This window comes from Monodelphis domestica, chromosome X (assembly GCF_027887165.1).
Source record: "Monodelphis domestica isolate mMonDom1 chromosome X, mMonDom1.pri, whole genome shotgun sequence".
Lineage (NCBI taxonomy): Eukaryota > Metazoa > Chordata > Mammalia > Didelphimorphia > Didelphidae > Monodelphis > Monodelphis domestica.
In genome coordinates this window covers 74628710-74643648 of record NC_077235.1, presented here as the reverse complement: position 1 = coordinate 74643648, position 14939 = coordinate 74628710, and the positions used below count along the sequence as shown (strand labels likewise).

Below are 14939 nucleotides of genomic sequence, written 5' to 3'. Positions count from 1 at the left end.
TTCCCATATTTGTTACCCCATACCCTTCCTTCTTACTTGAAAGGTTGCTACTGCTTCTCTCCCTGTGATTGAATTCTTGAAGATTCCTGTTAGTGAAGATACATTCAAAATGGGTAAAGAGTAAAACCATAAATAAATTAGGTGAACATAGAATAGTTTCCCAGAATTTAAGAACAAGCAAGAGACAGAGAACATTAAAAATGTAAAATGAATGACTTTGATTATATCAAATTAAAAAGATTTTTTAAACAGACAAAAACCAAAGCAACCAAAATTAGAAGGCAACAACTGGGAGAACATTTCTACAACAAAACTCTCTGACAAAGGTTTAATTTCCCAAATATATAAGGAAATAAGCCAAATTTACAAAAAAAAAAACAAAAAAACAAGCCATTCCCCAATCAACTAATGGTCAAGAGACATGAATAGGCAGTTTTCACAGGATGAAATCAAAATTCTCAATAAGCACATGAAAAAGTATTCTAAATCCCTCCTGATTAGAGAAATTCAAATTAAAACAACTCTGAGGAACCACCTCAAACTTAAGAGATTGTCCAATTTGGCAGCAAAGGTAAGTGATACATGTTGATGGGGATGTGGCCAAATGGGACACTAATACACAACCATTCTGGAGGGCAATTTGAAATTATGCCCAAAGGGCTTTAAAAGAATACCTTCTCTTTGACCCAGACATACCACCGTTGGGTTTGTACCCCAAAGAGATAAAAAGGGGAAAGACTTGTACAAAAATGCTTATATGAATAACGTTGAAACAGGCTTTCAACAACGATGCCTGTATAACCCAGTGCAATTACTTGTAAGCTCTAGGAGGGAAGGGGAGGAGTCATGAATCTTGTAACCATGGAAAAATATTCTAACGAAAAGAAAAAAGATTCCTTTTGGTTTCCACAAAGAGTATAACAGTCCTCTATAATTCTAAACATAGAAAGAGACCATCTATGTGTGCTCATGGGAATAAGGATATAGAGGGAAGGGGTATTCATTGAAGAAGAATTCCTGTACAAAGACAATGTGAGTGCTCATATATGTGAAAAAGAAGAGGGAATACTTGAGTAAATGCTATGTATGATGTGCTGGACACTATATAAGTGTCTTTAGTAGCCCTTAAAATAACAAGGCTCAGATATAGGTGAAGAGAGAAAGAGTATAGGGTAGGTAGTTCACATAAAGAGAGATGTAAAGGAGCATATCTCAGTGTGGAAATATGAGCAGCAGGGGGGTATGGAGGAAATTCCCAATATGAATGAGTAAACAGTCCATATCAATATATGGAGAAATGGACAAGTAATAGAATGTATGAGGGTCCTCAAAGATGTCTCAATATACCCACAGAAGGTAGGCAATCTTCACCTAGGAGATGTGTCTGAATCTTCTAGCATCTTTACCCTTGGGATTCCCCATAGGAAAGAATTTTCTCAGTCTGTTTTCCTTTCATTGCTCAATCCTTCCTCTTTCTAAGTCAGTCCAATGTATCTGGGGACCATTTGGATATACTCTTTAGTTTCCTCAATATGATCCCTGATGGATGTCAATGAAAATACTTTATGAAGTTTTGTATTGAAAGGGGAAGGAGTGTGTGTTTCCTATGTGAGAGTTCTTATTCTCTGTGTATGTGTCCTATCTTCCATCCAATCTCTTAGTGGATCTTTGGGAAGCAGCTGGGATAGGTCAGAGTGTATGAGGTTTGTGGAGGCTCATCTCTCTTGGTGTTGGACTTTTATATTTCTGTTCACTAGAGTATTTGGTGGAATAAGCTTTGGCTTGTTGTTGTAGTGCTCCTAATTCACCTGGTGAAGATGCCCTCCTCTATCCCTGAATTCATTTTCCCAAACTATTTGGCTGGGCTCCTGCTTCTGGCCTCATCTTCTTTTTCTGGAAGGCTGTTGGCAGGAGGGAGACAAGGTTAGTGAGACATGGTGGTAAAGAAAAGGGCACATGATGACCTCTGGTCAAGGGATTGTTCTTCAACAGGTTTCCATTCCTACTCTGATTCCCCCAGCACCCTTCTGGTAGCCCCAGCAGGTCCCATTACTCACTTTAAAACTCCCACCTCTGTTCTATCCATCATCTCCACCTCCCTTTCCATGAATAAAGCCCAGCTGTCACCCCACGTTTCTGGACTCCTGCCCATCCAAGCTTGGCTCCCTTTCTGTGGCCAGTTCTTAGCCACTTCTATCATGTTCCTCCTCCCAAAGGAACTGCTACACACACAGAGAGACACACTCACACACACACACACACATCTCCCAAACAGAAAATAATCTAAGGAGGACAGGAAAGAGGGACCCTGCCTACACATCTGTCTAAAAACACCAGGAAAATGTTTAAGAGCAGCTCTAAGTGTCACAAATGGCAGAAAGCAAATCAGAGAAGGGCATGGAATTTACTGGCTCACCTTGGTAAATATCCCCAAGGCTAGGCCAAAGAGGCTTGCTTAGACCCCACTTAACTCCTGCCTTATAACAGTAGAGTTCTAGAACCACTGGCTCTATGGGGAAATTCTCCTCCTGTTTCTGGAGAAGCTCTTCCTATGGGATTGGGGTCCATCAAACTTGACTCTCAGAGCAGGACCAAGGCAAGATGGAAGCTGGGCTCACAAGTGTACTTCTACCCTTACTGGCTGTGTGACCTTGGCCATGGCAGTCCCTGCCCTGATCTTGACTTCACTTACCCTTTCTGTTTCAGGAGATGGTTGGTCTTTATGACCTCTGAGGTCCCAATGACCTCTGAGGTCTCTTTTAGCCCTCCTGACCCACCCATACCTACAAGCCCATCAGGATCCCACCTCAACATCACTGCCCTTCTCTTAGCCCTAACCCAACCACTTTCTAGTCCCTGTGAAAACTCTGCCCTTCTATTGCTTTCCTTTCAGGCAGCCCCCAACCCGCAGGTTCAGCCCTTATTCTGAGCCTAAAGCCTGCAATCAAGCCCAGGAGTCTCCCTGGCCCTGCCTCCTGAGCCACATGTGTCCCTCATCCCTCAGGGAGTGTCACAGCTCAGAGCCCAGGGAGTGGAAGGCCAAGGATCTGTAGGGCTCCCTTGGAGACCTTTTCCCTACTTTGGGAGCTGTCCCTGGCCTGGGGCTTCTGCTTCCTACTCACTTAACTCCCAGGTTCAGACAACTGAGTCTCAGATGGGCTTTGGGCTGCATCCTGCCATCTCTCCCTTCTCCACCATCTATTCCCAGGCCTGGGGCAGCTATTATTAGACAGACAGAGGTGAAGCCTGGCTAGGTGGACCCCCTCCCCCTCACTGAGCGTCCGCGGATGGTGACGTCAGCGCTCACCTGTCTCCTGCCGCTGTCCCCCTCGGGCCAGACAATGCCCAACCTCCAGGAGTCCCACCCTACATCCCACTCACCTCTCTAAAGCCACCTGACCACCCCACCCCACCTGCACTTCCCCTTACCCACTAGCCCTCTCCCCCTACTTCCCCCCTATCGCTGCAAAGAACTAGTTGTCAGGGGGGCTTATTAACCGCTGCAATCCCGGGAGGGCACCAGGCTCCCAGGGAGAGGACCACAGGGGCCGCCATTGATGCCCCAAGACCCTCAGCTCTCTGTCCAGAAGCCCTTCTGTCCCCTCTTCAACACCCCTGGGCTTCCTCTATTCTCATCCAACAGGGCTCCCACATTTCACCGGTCTGTTCGAGTCAGGCAGTGGCTCCCTTTCTCTTCACCTAGTCTGGCTGGGGAGGAATCAGTAATTCTCTGTATAATCCTACCCAGAGAGTACCTTGTCCTTTCTCTTTTTGTGTCTTCTCTTTATTCACATGACTAGCATCTGTCAGGTAGAGAAGAATTTGGCCCTTCTCTACATGAGCACAGAGAATATGTAACACTAAATGCCTATGAAGAATGAGAATGGGTGAATGTGTGTGAGTGAGTGTGTCCTATCTTCCATCCCATCCCTTGGTGGATACTTGGTTAACGGTTGCAATAGGTCAGATTCTAGTGTTCCGTGTGAGAACACAGAGAAGGGCACAAACCTCAGGTTCTGAAAGCATGTTAAGTACTGGTTCCCCACTTTGGGAGGGGTCCAGGGGTTTGGGATTTGGGTTTCCTGACCCCTTGTTTCCCCAGTTCAGAGAACTGACTCTCGCTTGGCTTAGGCCGGGGTCCTGCCATCTCTCTCTTCTCCGACATTCATTCACAGGCCTCGGACAGCCATTAGATAGACAGGCAGAGCTGAAGCCTGGCTACCTAGGTGGACCCCCCTCCGAGAGTCGCCGGGTTGTGACGTCAGCGCTCACGTCCCTCCTGTGGTAGTCCCCCTCCCGTCAGCAATGGCCCAGCCCTCCATGAGCCCCCACCCAACATCCATTCACCACTCCGCATTGATCCCCACCCCTGGCCCCGCCTGCCCTTCCCCCTTCCCCTTCCCCACTAGCCCTCTCCCCCACCTCCCTGGTTGCTTCCCCTCCTCCTCCAATCCCCCACCGCTGCAGCAGTGTCTGTAGCTGCTAATATCCTTGGAAAAGACCATGCATGGTCCCGGAACATGATTGATGCTCTTAGACCTTCCGCTGTCTGTCCCCATCTTAGAAACCCCTGGGCTTCCTATAATTTGATCCCAGTGGGCTCCCATCATTCATTTTTCTTTTCAAGCCAGGGAGTCCTTTTCTCTTCTCTTTCTATATTCTGACTGAGGAGGTCAGTCAATGATTTTCTTTCTAATCCTACATAGAAAAAGAACTTGCCTATTTTTACCTAACTAGTGTCTTCCATATAGAAAATCATTTAATACATGTGTATCTCAATATAGTCAGTATTTTCATATATTCACTATCTTCTGCATGTGACAATTAATTCATATGAAAACAATATATTCATAGATATATTTCCTCAGTATCTTTCTCCTCACTCCTCTAGAGAAAGTCCTCATATTTATTTATTTTTCTATCAGTTCATTTGTGTTAAACATTCTAACTCATCAACTTTTGTAAATCATCCTCACTATTCCTGTGTGTTGGTCCTTCCATATCAACTCTCTGTTCTATAGAGGCCCATATTCTCTCTCTTCATTCACATTTCTAGGGGGCTCTCCATTCTCTATTCATATATGAGGTTTTTCAGGGCTCAATAACCAGAGAAAACAGGGATCTTCATAATTTCTCATAGGAATGAATGATTGTCCCCAATCTCTTTTGCCTTTGACTGCCCCAACTCATGTATGTGAAGAGAGAGAATAGAAGTCCTTAACTTCTTTATGAGTATAGATAAAGTAGATAACTACCCTGATACGTCCACTTACTGGGAGAATAGATAGGTTATTCATACATATGAGGATAGATAAGATATCTAACTACTCATATGTATTTACAAGTAGAATATGTGAATTCACTTATATGAGTGTAGATAAATCATCTAACTACCCTTATATGTCCATTTACAGGGAGGATATGATTATTTACACATATGAGTATAGATAAGCTATCTAATTACTCTTACATGTACTTTAACAGAGAGAATGTTATTTATTCATCACATATGATACAATCACATACATGATAGATAAAATAACTAATTACTAAGATATACATTTCCAGAGAGGATGTATGAACATATATGGGTAGTCAGAAAGATATTAGGAGCATGTGTGTATACATATATGAATATATAGTCAATGAATGAATACCTAGAGAAGATAAAGATAGAAGCACTAACATGAGAACAAGACAGAATAGAGGAATATTCATATACATATGGTCCAGAAAGATTGTAAGAGTACCAATATGGAGAGAATGTGATTGTGGGAAATGCTCATCTGTGAGGAGATCTGTCCTAATTTTGCACTATCCTTTCCCATGTGATTTTACCAAGGAATCTGTTCTAGACCTGTTTTGCCCTGGCTACCACCAGATCCCTTCCCTTAGAAAGTATTTTAGAGGTAGGTAAAGCCCTTTGGAGGTTCCTTTTGTCCTCTCACTACAATTATTTCTACCAGTTCAAATCTGATATACGGCGATTGTAAGAGCCCTGTGTGTAGTACATGTGTGTCTCTCCTTTCTTGGGACACATATTTTTTCAATCTATTAATAAGAGACTGGAATAGATTAGGTCGGAGGGGGCTTTATTGTTGGTCTCTAGAGGTCTTGCTGTTCTTTTATGCAAATGTCAATCTTTCCGCATATCCCCCAATATGATGACATCTAACCTCTGACATTTTTTCATGAAGAATGCAAAGCTCCTGGTGAAGATCTTTTTGTTGGAGTTGTTGAATCAGGATAGATGGATTTGGCATTTGTATTCTTGGTGATGTTCTTTAAGATGACTTAGAGGTAGACTGTCATAGTGACTTCTAAGAAGCCAATTATGTCATCAGGCTGTGGAAGAGTTCTTCCCCTTCTGTGTGACAAAACCCAGAATACGGGCCTCAACTGGAAAAAGAAAAAAGTACATGAGCTCTGGCTTAGCTAAGGGCTAAACTTATTCTGGTTCCCATTCCCAACCTGATCCCCCCACACAGCACCCTTCTGAAGCTCAGGCTGGTCCTTTACTGTGCCTTCAATTCCCTCTGATTTTGACATGTTTCTGTGGCCCCAGACACAGGAGATACACAAGGTATAAAAAACTGAGTGGATGGAGCTGGGCAACACCACACCCGGAGACATCTTGCCTGTGACATCACAGGAGGGGCCCATCTTTGTGAGGTGGCAGGCCTATCTCCTAGCAACCTGGCTCCACCTTCCTTCTGCTTGGTGCCTGGGCTGGGGTAGCCCAACTGTGGCCAATTTCTACCTTCTCTGACATGCTTAAAGCCCAGCTCAGATGCTGTGCCTCAGGATACATTTCCTGATCCCATTTTCACAAAGACCTTTACCCTTTCCCTAATTCATTCGCATCAATAACAAATTCACCATGTCAATGGCTTCTCCTTGCTCCCCACTAGACTATGGTCAGGAAACAGTTTGGGGCCTTGCCTAGCTTCAGTCTCAAGGACCCAGCTAAATGTTCAAGTAGTTCTGAGGGAAATAGATGGGCAACATATCCTTGATTTTACAAATGGGAGGACAGAGAAGGGCATGAGATCTGCTTGGGCTAACCCTGCCATCCCAGGCTGGTCTAAAACCCAAGGGACTTGATTTTGTCCTTCACTTAACCCCAGGGTATAACTAAAGATTCCCAGAACCTCTAGCTCTATGGGGAATTTCTCTACCTGCTTCAAGTACCTTTACAGGGAACTTTGGGCCCATGAAGCTTGGCTCTCAGAGGAGGTAGGGGGCCAAGGTATAAGGCAACTAGCCTGGCAAAAAGGCCTGCTTCTGCCCCTTACTGTCTATGTGACTTAGGCTAAAGCTAAGCCCCCTGCCTGGTTCGTGACTTCCCTTACCCATTATGTCTAATAAAGAAGCTGTACCAGATGATCTCTGAGGTCCCTTTCAGCCCTCCATCCCACCCAAACCTACAAGACCCTTCAGATTCCAGCCCCACACATCCCTCCCTCAGCCAACCACCCTCTCCCTCCAGAAGAGAAAAACCATTCAAATCCAATGTTTCCCCTTGGGACTGCCCCCAACCAGTAAGTTCTGCCCTTGTTCTAACCCTAAAGCCAAGAATAAAGCCTCTGGGTCTTTCTGGATCTGTCCCCCAGGTCAGAGGTATCCTCCAAGCCAAACTTCAGTGGCCACCCTTGAAGCCCAGGGGTTGGGAAGGCAAAGGGGTGGTAAGGACCAGTAGGGGGATCATTTCCCTACCTGGGGCTGGCCTGTGGCCTGTGTCCGGGTGTTGCGTAGGTGCTCTTGTTCCCCCCTCCTCCGGCTCCTGAGGATCTGTTGGTAGTTGTTCCGGACTCTTGACATGTTTCTGTGCTCCCAGCCACGGGAGATACACAAGGTGTAAAAAACTGAGTGTTATGAAGCTGGGCAGCACCGCAGCCCTAGAAATACCCTTCTTGCTTGTGACATCACGGGAGGGGCCCTTTGTGAGGTGGCAGGCCTATCTCCTAGCAACCTTCCTTCTGCTTAGTACCTGAGCTGGGGTAATGCAACTGGGCTACAAGCCACCCCTAGCCTGATTTTAACCCGCCCTTATTTAGCCTTCTCATTGACCTCGAGAAAAATGGCGGGGCTGTTGGCCAGTTCATAGGATTGCTGCCATGCCTGAAGGCCAGCAGAGAGGGACAAAAAGTTTCTGTCTTTGTGTCCCCTCTAAAGACAATATTTGTCTTGATGCCTTTCATGGTTACATCATATTTGATGAATAAAAGATCCTTCCCCAATCCCTTCCCTGATATTCATTCCCTATAACCAAAATGTGAAAAAAAGGAATAAAGCCAAAACCATCCCAGTAAATGCAATGGGCCACACTCAAAGCTCTGTCTCTCTGAGAGAAGGAAATTCTCTTTTTGGCAAAGCCTCACCTTCTGGCTTAGGATAAATTCTAAGGCAGAAGAGCAGCAAAGGCTACACAATTGGGTTGGGTAACTTTGTCCACACAACTAGAAGAGTCTGAGGTCAGATTTGAACCCAGGTCTTCCAACTCCAGGTCTAGCACTCTCTCCATTGTACTGGCTGCCCCAAGAAGGTTCATTTTCATACCTTTTCCTCCAGGGTAATGTTTGGTTATATAATTCCACAGCATTTAAGCTTTACTTCTCTTTCCCACTTTAGGGCATTATAGTCAGAATGCATTGTGGGTTTTTGATTTCACTTATTTTACATTAGTATCTGTAATATTCCCAATTCCCAAACTTTTTCATATTTCTTCTAAGTACAATGACATTCAATTACAAATGGGTACCACGAGGCAGCTAGGTGGCATGTGTTCAGAGCTCTGCTCCTGGAGTCAGGAAGACCTGAGTTCAAAGGTGGCCTCTAACACTCTGGGTGTGTGAGGGAGACCTAGTAAGGCAGGTCAATTGTGGCTAGCTCAGTTTCTACAACTATAAAATGGGGATTAGATAGCACATGATGGGCTTGATTTGAAAATCCAGTGAGATAACATTCTTTTGTCTTGGGTCCTTTGCTACCACAGAGTACTGGGAAGAATATAATATGGGGCAGCAGATGAGTCTTCCTGACTCCAGGTCTAGTAAATCTATCCACTGCCCTTCCTAGCATCCCCAGAGTCAGGAAGACCTGAGTTCAAAGGTGGCTTCTAACACTCTGGGTGTGTGAGGGAGACCTAGTAAGGCAGGTCAGTTGTGGCTAGCTCAATTTCTACAACTATAAAATGGGGATTAGATAGCACATGATGGGCTTGATTTGAAAATCCAGTGAGATAACATTCTTTTGTCTTGGGTCCTTTGCTACCACAGAGTACTGGGAAGAATATATCATCTCACACCCAAAGTTTTCAGCTATGAAAGCTTCAAGAGTTTGGACTCCCACTCTGTGGGACCCCCTGCTGGGAGGCTACTTCCAGAATCCCCTTCAGATCTCCTGGAGAGGCCCATGCCCAGCAGTTTAATCACAGGGGCACAGGGCATGGCCCAGAGATTCTGGCCATATCATTTCCCAGAATGGCCAGAGCTCAGTCCCTTCCTTTGGGGAAGTAGCATTCCAGGCTCTGGGGGAAGTACAAGGTAGACAAAAGACAGGCCCAGGCCTGGGAGGAGTCCATGTTGAGTCCAGTAGGAGGAGAAGCCAAACACAGCTTGACTACCATATAACCTGATCAATACACTCTGAGAGCTACAGACCCAAGTGTCCTATGAACTGAGCTCAACTTATTTCTTCTCCTTCTGAAAAGTCCCTGTTCCAAGGGATAGCTTGGTGGGTAGGGAAGTGGAAGCAATATGGTCAGAAATGGATATGATGGGGAAAACCCAACAGGAACATGAACAAGAAGACAAATGTTTCCAAATAAAAGAGCTCCAGGGAGTGACTGACGGTGGGTAGATCCTGCTGAGAGGATCCCTGCTTCCCATGTCCTTCCTTCTCACACATTAATTACCAGGCCTGGTGGAACCATGTCTATTCTCAGTCACAATCAAGGGAGCCCATTCCTCACCACTCTGCCCCAGGGGTCTTGTCCTGTTTCTTGGGGAAAATAATTTGATTCCTACAAAGTATTGGATGTTCCTAATGGGGGAATCCATGAGCTAATGGTCTCTGGGGATTCCTAGAAGGCAGCCATTGTTTTCTGCCTTTGTGTCCCCACCCAGAGGACAGTGCCAGGCTCATCAGAACCTCCCTTCAGAACCAGATGGATATAGCACTGAACTCTGCATCACAAAGCCCTAGGAGAAGAAGCACCTCCCACACCACACCACTGGCCCTGCATCCATTCTGATTTCTGTAGCCATCATTGCTCCATCTCACTATGAAGAAGGGGCTCACCCACCCCGTGTTTCACCACCAATGCTGACTTCCAGGTAAACCCCAAGAGTCCCGGAGTAGGTGTTCCCCAGACCATTAATTCCTGAACTCATCAGCCAACCACTTTGGCTGCTGCCACATACACACCCCAACTCCTTATCAGTCCCAGCTACTAAAGTTGGTGAGAAAAAGAAAGTTCTCACCAACAAAGCCCCTGGCACTGTAACATGGTTTAGCATCAGAAATAGATGAGTATTGCCTCCAAAGAAATATCATCTCCTGTGACCGTAATGATCATGTCTAGGCAGATGATGCTCAAATCTATTTTTCTAGCCCTAATCAGTCCCCTGGCTTCCAGTCTTGAGTCTCTAGGTACGTATTGGACATCTCCAAGCAAATGACAGCTAAACTCAGCATGTCCAAAGCACAGAACTCATCACCTACCTTCTCTGTTTCTGGCATACTCTGTTACTGTTGAGGGAACCATAATTCTCTCAGTCACCCATGCTAACAACCTAGGAGTCTCTCTGTCTCTGTCTGTGTCCCTCTGTCTCTCTGTCTCTTTCTCTCTCTGTCTCTCTCTCTCTCTCTCCCCCCATCTCATTCTGTCTCTCTGTCTCTGTCTCTGTCTCTCTCAGTACCTATTGGACAACTCCAAGCAAATGACAGCTAAACTCAACATGTCCAAAGCACAGAACTCATCACCTACCTTCTCTGTTTCTAACATTCTCCATTACTGTTGAGGGAACCATAATTCTCTCAGTCACCCATGCTAACTTAGAAGGCTCTCTCTCTGTCTCTGTCTCTCTGTCTCTCTCTCTCTCATTCTGTCTCTCTCAGTACCTACTGGACAACTCCAAGCAAATGACAGCTAAACTCAAAATGTCCAAAACACAGAACTCATCACCTACCTTCTCTACTTCTGACATTCTCTGTTGCTGTTGAAGGAACCATAATTCTCCCAGTCACCCATGCTAACAACCTAGGAGTCTCTCTGTCTCTGTCTCTGTCTCTGTCTCTGTCTCTGTCTCGTTCATTCTCTCTGTCTGTCTCTGTCTCGTTCATTCTCTCTGTCTGTCTCTGTCTCTGTCTCTCTATCTCTCTCTCTCTCTCTCCCCTGACTCTAGTCTGGCCTGTACTCAGCTATTAAAGTGATCTCCCTAAAGGACAAATCTGACCGTATCACCCCCACTTCCACCTCCTTCATTAAATACCCCAAAGCCTTCCTATTGACTCCAGAATCAAGTATAAACTCCTCTCTTTGGTTTTTAAAGCCCTTTCTCACTTGCCCCCCTCATCCCTTTACAGACTTCCTACACTTTGCCATCCTGTGGCACTGCATTTCTTGCTCTTTCTTCCACAAAAAGCACATCTTCTGATTCCCAGCATTTTCATTTCCTGACCCCATATTTCCCGAACTCCCTCCCTCTTCGCGTTGGCCACTACCTCCTCCTCGCTTCCCTCATATCTCAGCCAAATTCCTTTTTTCTGAAAGATCTTGCCAGTTTTCTTTCACCTCAGGCCTCTTAGGCCATTTACTCTCACACTCTCCCTCATTTATGATGTAAATAGCTGACATATTCCTCAGATTAGTACCTAGCTGTTTGCATGTTGTGTCTCTCATGAGGCTTTGCTCCTTGGGAATAGACTGGATTTCCCCTTTCCCTTTCCCCCTAGTACTTAGTACAGTGCTTGTAGACAGTAAGGTTTCTATCATAGTAGACAATTAGTGAAATGTTTATTTCTGAATTGACTGAAGAAGATGCATCCCTTTCTGCTTCACTGATGTACCCTTATGGATTTTCCATCTGACTTGTTTCTGAAAACCTGTGTGTGTGTACACGCACACACACACACACACACACACACACACACATATATATATATATATATAATCATCTCTGCTATTAGAATGTGAGCTTTTTGAGAGCAGAGACTGTATTGCTTTTTCTTTGTATCCCCATTTCATCATCTATCCATCCATCCATTCATATATTGCTGTTGATATTTTCAGTCTGCAGAGAATCTTAACTGCTATAGAATCTTTACAGCTATAGTTCCATGGCAGAGTGGGTTGGGACCACTTTGCTTTCAAGTTCTAACTGTACCATTCATCCTAGATCTGCATGACCTTGAGCAGGTCACATTTGCTGCCTAAGGTTCATCTCTAGAAGGAGGATCATAGTCTTTGAACTCCTTGGGCAGTTGGGAGGAAGTCCTTTGGCCAATCTCAAAGCACTACTGTCAATAGTTGTTAATACAGAAATAGGAACGGATGCTTTCTGGAAGATGGAGGCAATATCCCCCACTCTGCCAACTTTCTAGGGCTGTGAAGAGGATTGAATGAGAGGAGGGATATGCCTTGAACGTCAGAACCCTGCTAGGGGCTCTTGTCTTTTCAGTCTTCTCTGCTACCAAGGTCTACCAGAATTTCTGGCCAACCAGAAGCAAAATGAAGGAAGGACAATGAATTTTTGCTCTCTCTTAATAAAGATCCCCAATTGGCAGCCAGAGGCTCTCACTCAATGGGTTTCCTGTTGGTTTATGCTTGGAGAGATCATGCATGATGACTGTGTGACTGACAGAAATGGTGTGGAACCCTTCCATTTCTTGGCCTCAGTTTTTCCTCCAGTAAAATGAGAATGCTGGACTACATGGTCTGAAGACCCTTCTAGTTCTGGCATCCTGATAAATCTCTAGTCCTTCCTTGCCCTTCAGTTTCCCTATCTGTAATTAGAGGTGTTATACCTGATCTCTAAGAGTTCTGAACCAGGGGCAACTGGGTGGCTCAGTGGATGGAGACAGTTGGCAGCTCTGTAGCTCAGGCCTAGAGACAGGAGGTCCTAGGTTCCAATCTGGCCTCAGATACTTCCTAGCTATGTGATCCTGGGCAAGTCATTTAATCTCCTTTACCCAGCCCTTAACACTCTTCCACATTACTAATTCTAAGGGGGAAGGTAAGGGTTTTTTAAAAAAAGTTCTGAATCAAGCTCTGACAGGTTTTATACACACACAGAGTCTACAAAATGTGTTCATATTTATTTATGTAGCCCTGGACCATGATTATCAAACTTTTCTTTTTTTATTAGTTTGTTTATTCATTTCCTAGGTGTCTCCCTCCCTCCCTCCTTTCCTAACCCACACTAGAGATGTTATCCTTTGACAAAACACATATGTGTACATGTAAAGCCATGTCATGCATTTTTATTTCAGTTCTTTCTCTGGAGGTTATTCTGCTGCTGTATATAATGTTCTCTTGGTTCTTCTCTTTCTAATTTTCATGTAGGTCTTTCCACACTTTTAAAAATTAACCTGCTCATCATTTCTCACTGTCCAGAAGGATTCCATCACAATCAAATGCCACCACTTGTTTAGGCACTCCCCAATTGAGGGGCATCCCCTCAATTTCCAGCTTTCTCTAATCCCCTATTGAAGTTGTTTCCCTTCAGTACCTGCTTTGCCAAAAGTTTCCATTTGCTCCAATTAGTTGATTTCAAGCTGGAAGGACCAAAGTTCTACACTCTCATTTTACAGATGCTGAAACTAAAGCATGAAGAACTGAAATAACTGATCCAAGGTCACCCTGGGCAGTAAGTGGTAAAGCCGGAATTTGAATTGCTTCTTTTGACTCCTGTCTCACTGTCAGAGGGTCTACCAGTCTTGAAATGCAACAAAGTAGTTCCACACAGGCATTTCCTTAACATATGAGTTTAGTAACATAAGACTGAATAGGGGAGATATTGGAGATTTGAGAACAAAAGAGGAAATGATAGTTTTTGTGATACCTTGTCAGGTGAGGACCAGAACTATAACTCATTCATCCTTTTAGTGGCTTTTGTTATGGGAGAACTATCTCCTCTTGGGGTTCCTGTGGTAACTGCTGCCAAAATATATATTTACCACGACCCAGAAATTATCTAGAGAAAAACCTACAGTTTATTGTTCTGTTCAAGTATAGGTTCAGGTCTCAGAAAACCCAAATAGAGGGCAGCTGGGTGACTCAGTGGATTGAGAGTCAGGCCTAGAGAAGGGAGGTCCTGGGTTCAAATGTGGCCTCAGACACTTCCCAGCTGTGTGGCCCTGGCAAGTCACTTCACCCCCATGGCCTAGCCCTGACCACTGTTCTGCCTTGCAGCCAAGAGGGAAGGGAAGGGAAGGGTTTAAAAAAAAAGAAAACCCGAACAACCATGAGAATTCCAACAAGGTTTTATATAAGCAAAATTTGGAAGGAGTGGCAGAGAAAGAATTCATTTACTTATTGCAGTCTTGTACAGTCTTCTTAAGCCATCAAAGTTAAAAAAGAAGATGGATCCATTCTTCCTTCAACGTTTTACAAGTTGAACAAACAGAATCATAATCTCATACAGTCCCCAAAGAAACAAGTCTTGTCAAGGAAATTATATGTAAACTGAGGTAAACGTTAAACTCCATTTAGAGGGCTCACAAACAGCCCGATTAAGGAATCAGAGACAGTTCAGATCCTTCTTGTGGCTTCTTAGCCAAGAAAGGTTCAAGGCTTTTAAGTAAACTTTCTTTTAAACTTCTACTTTCTATCTTGGAATCAATACTATGTATCTGTTCAGGGCAGAAGAGCAGTGAGGCTTAGTGTGGGGGTAAAGTGATTGGGCCAGCTAGTGAGTGTTTGAGGTCACATTTGA

The 14939-nt window shown here is 44.6% G+C and overlaps 2 long non-coding RNA genes across 3 annotated transcripts; one reads left to right on the top strand and one right to left on the bottom strand.

Annotated features, from left to right (window-relative positions):
* Positions 1 to 6075: 6075 nt before the first annotated feature.
* LOC130456142 (uncharacterized) lies at positions 6076 to 11874 on the bottom strand. 2 transcript variants are annotated; one of them, XR_008914649.1, is made up of 3 exons: positions 11728 to 11874; positions 7717 to 7825; positions 6076 to 6399 (listed from the first exon to the last, which is right to left on the bottom strand). It is a non-coding gene; the product is annotated as an uncharacterized LOC130456142 (long non-coding RNA). The 2 variants fall into 2 exon arrangements; XR_008914648.1 differs by lacking the exon at positions 11728 to 11874 and having other exon boundaries at positions 7717 to 8546.
* Positions 9586 to 12807, top strand: LOC130456143 (uncharacterized). The gene is made up of 2 exons (XR_008914650.1): positions 9586 to 10337; positions 12402 to 12807. It is a non-coding gene; the product is annotated as an uncharacterized LOC130456143 (long non-coding RNA).
* The last annotated feature ends 2132 nt before the right edge of the window (positions 12808 to 14939 follow it).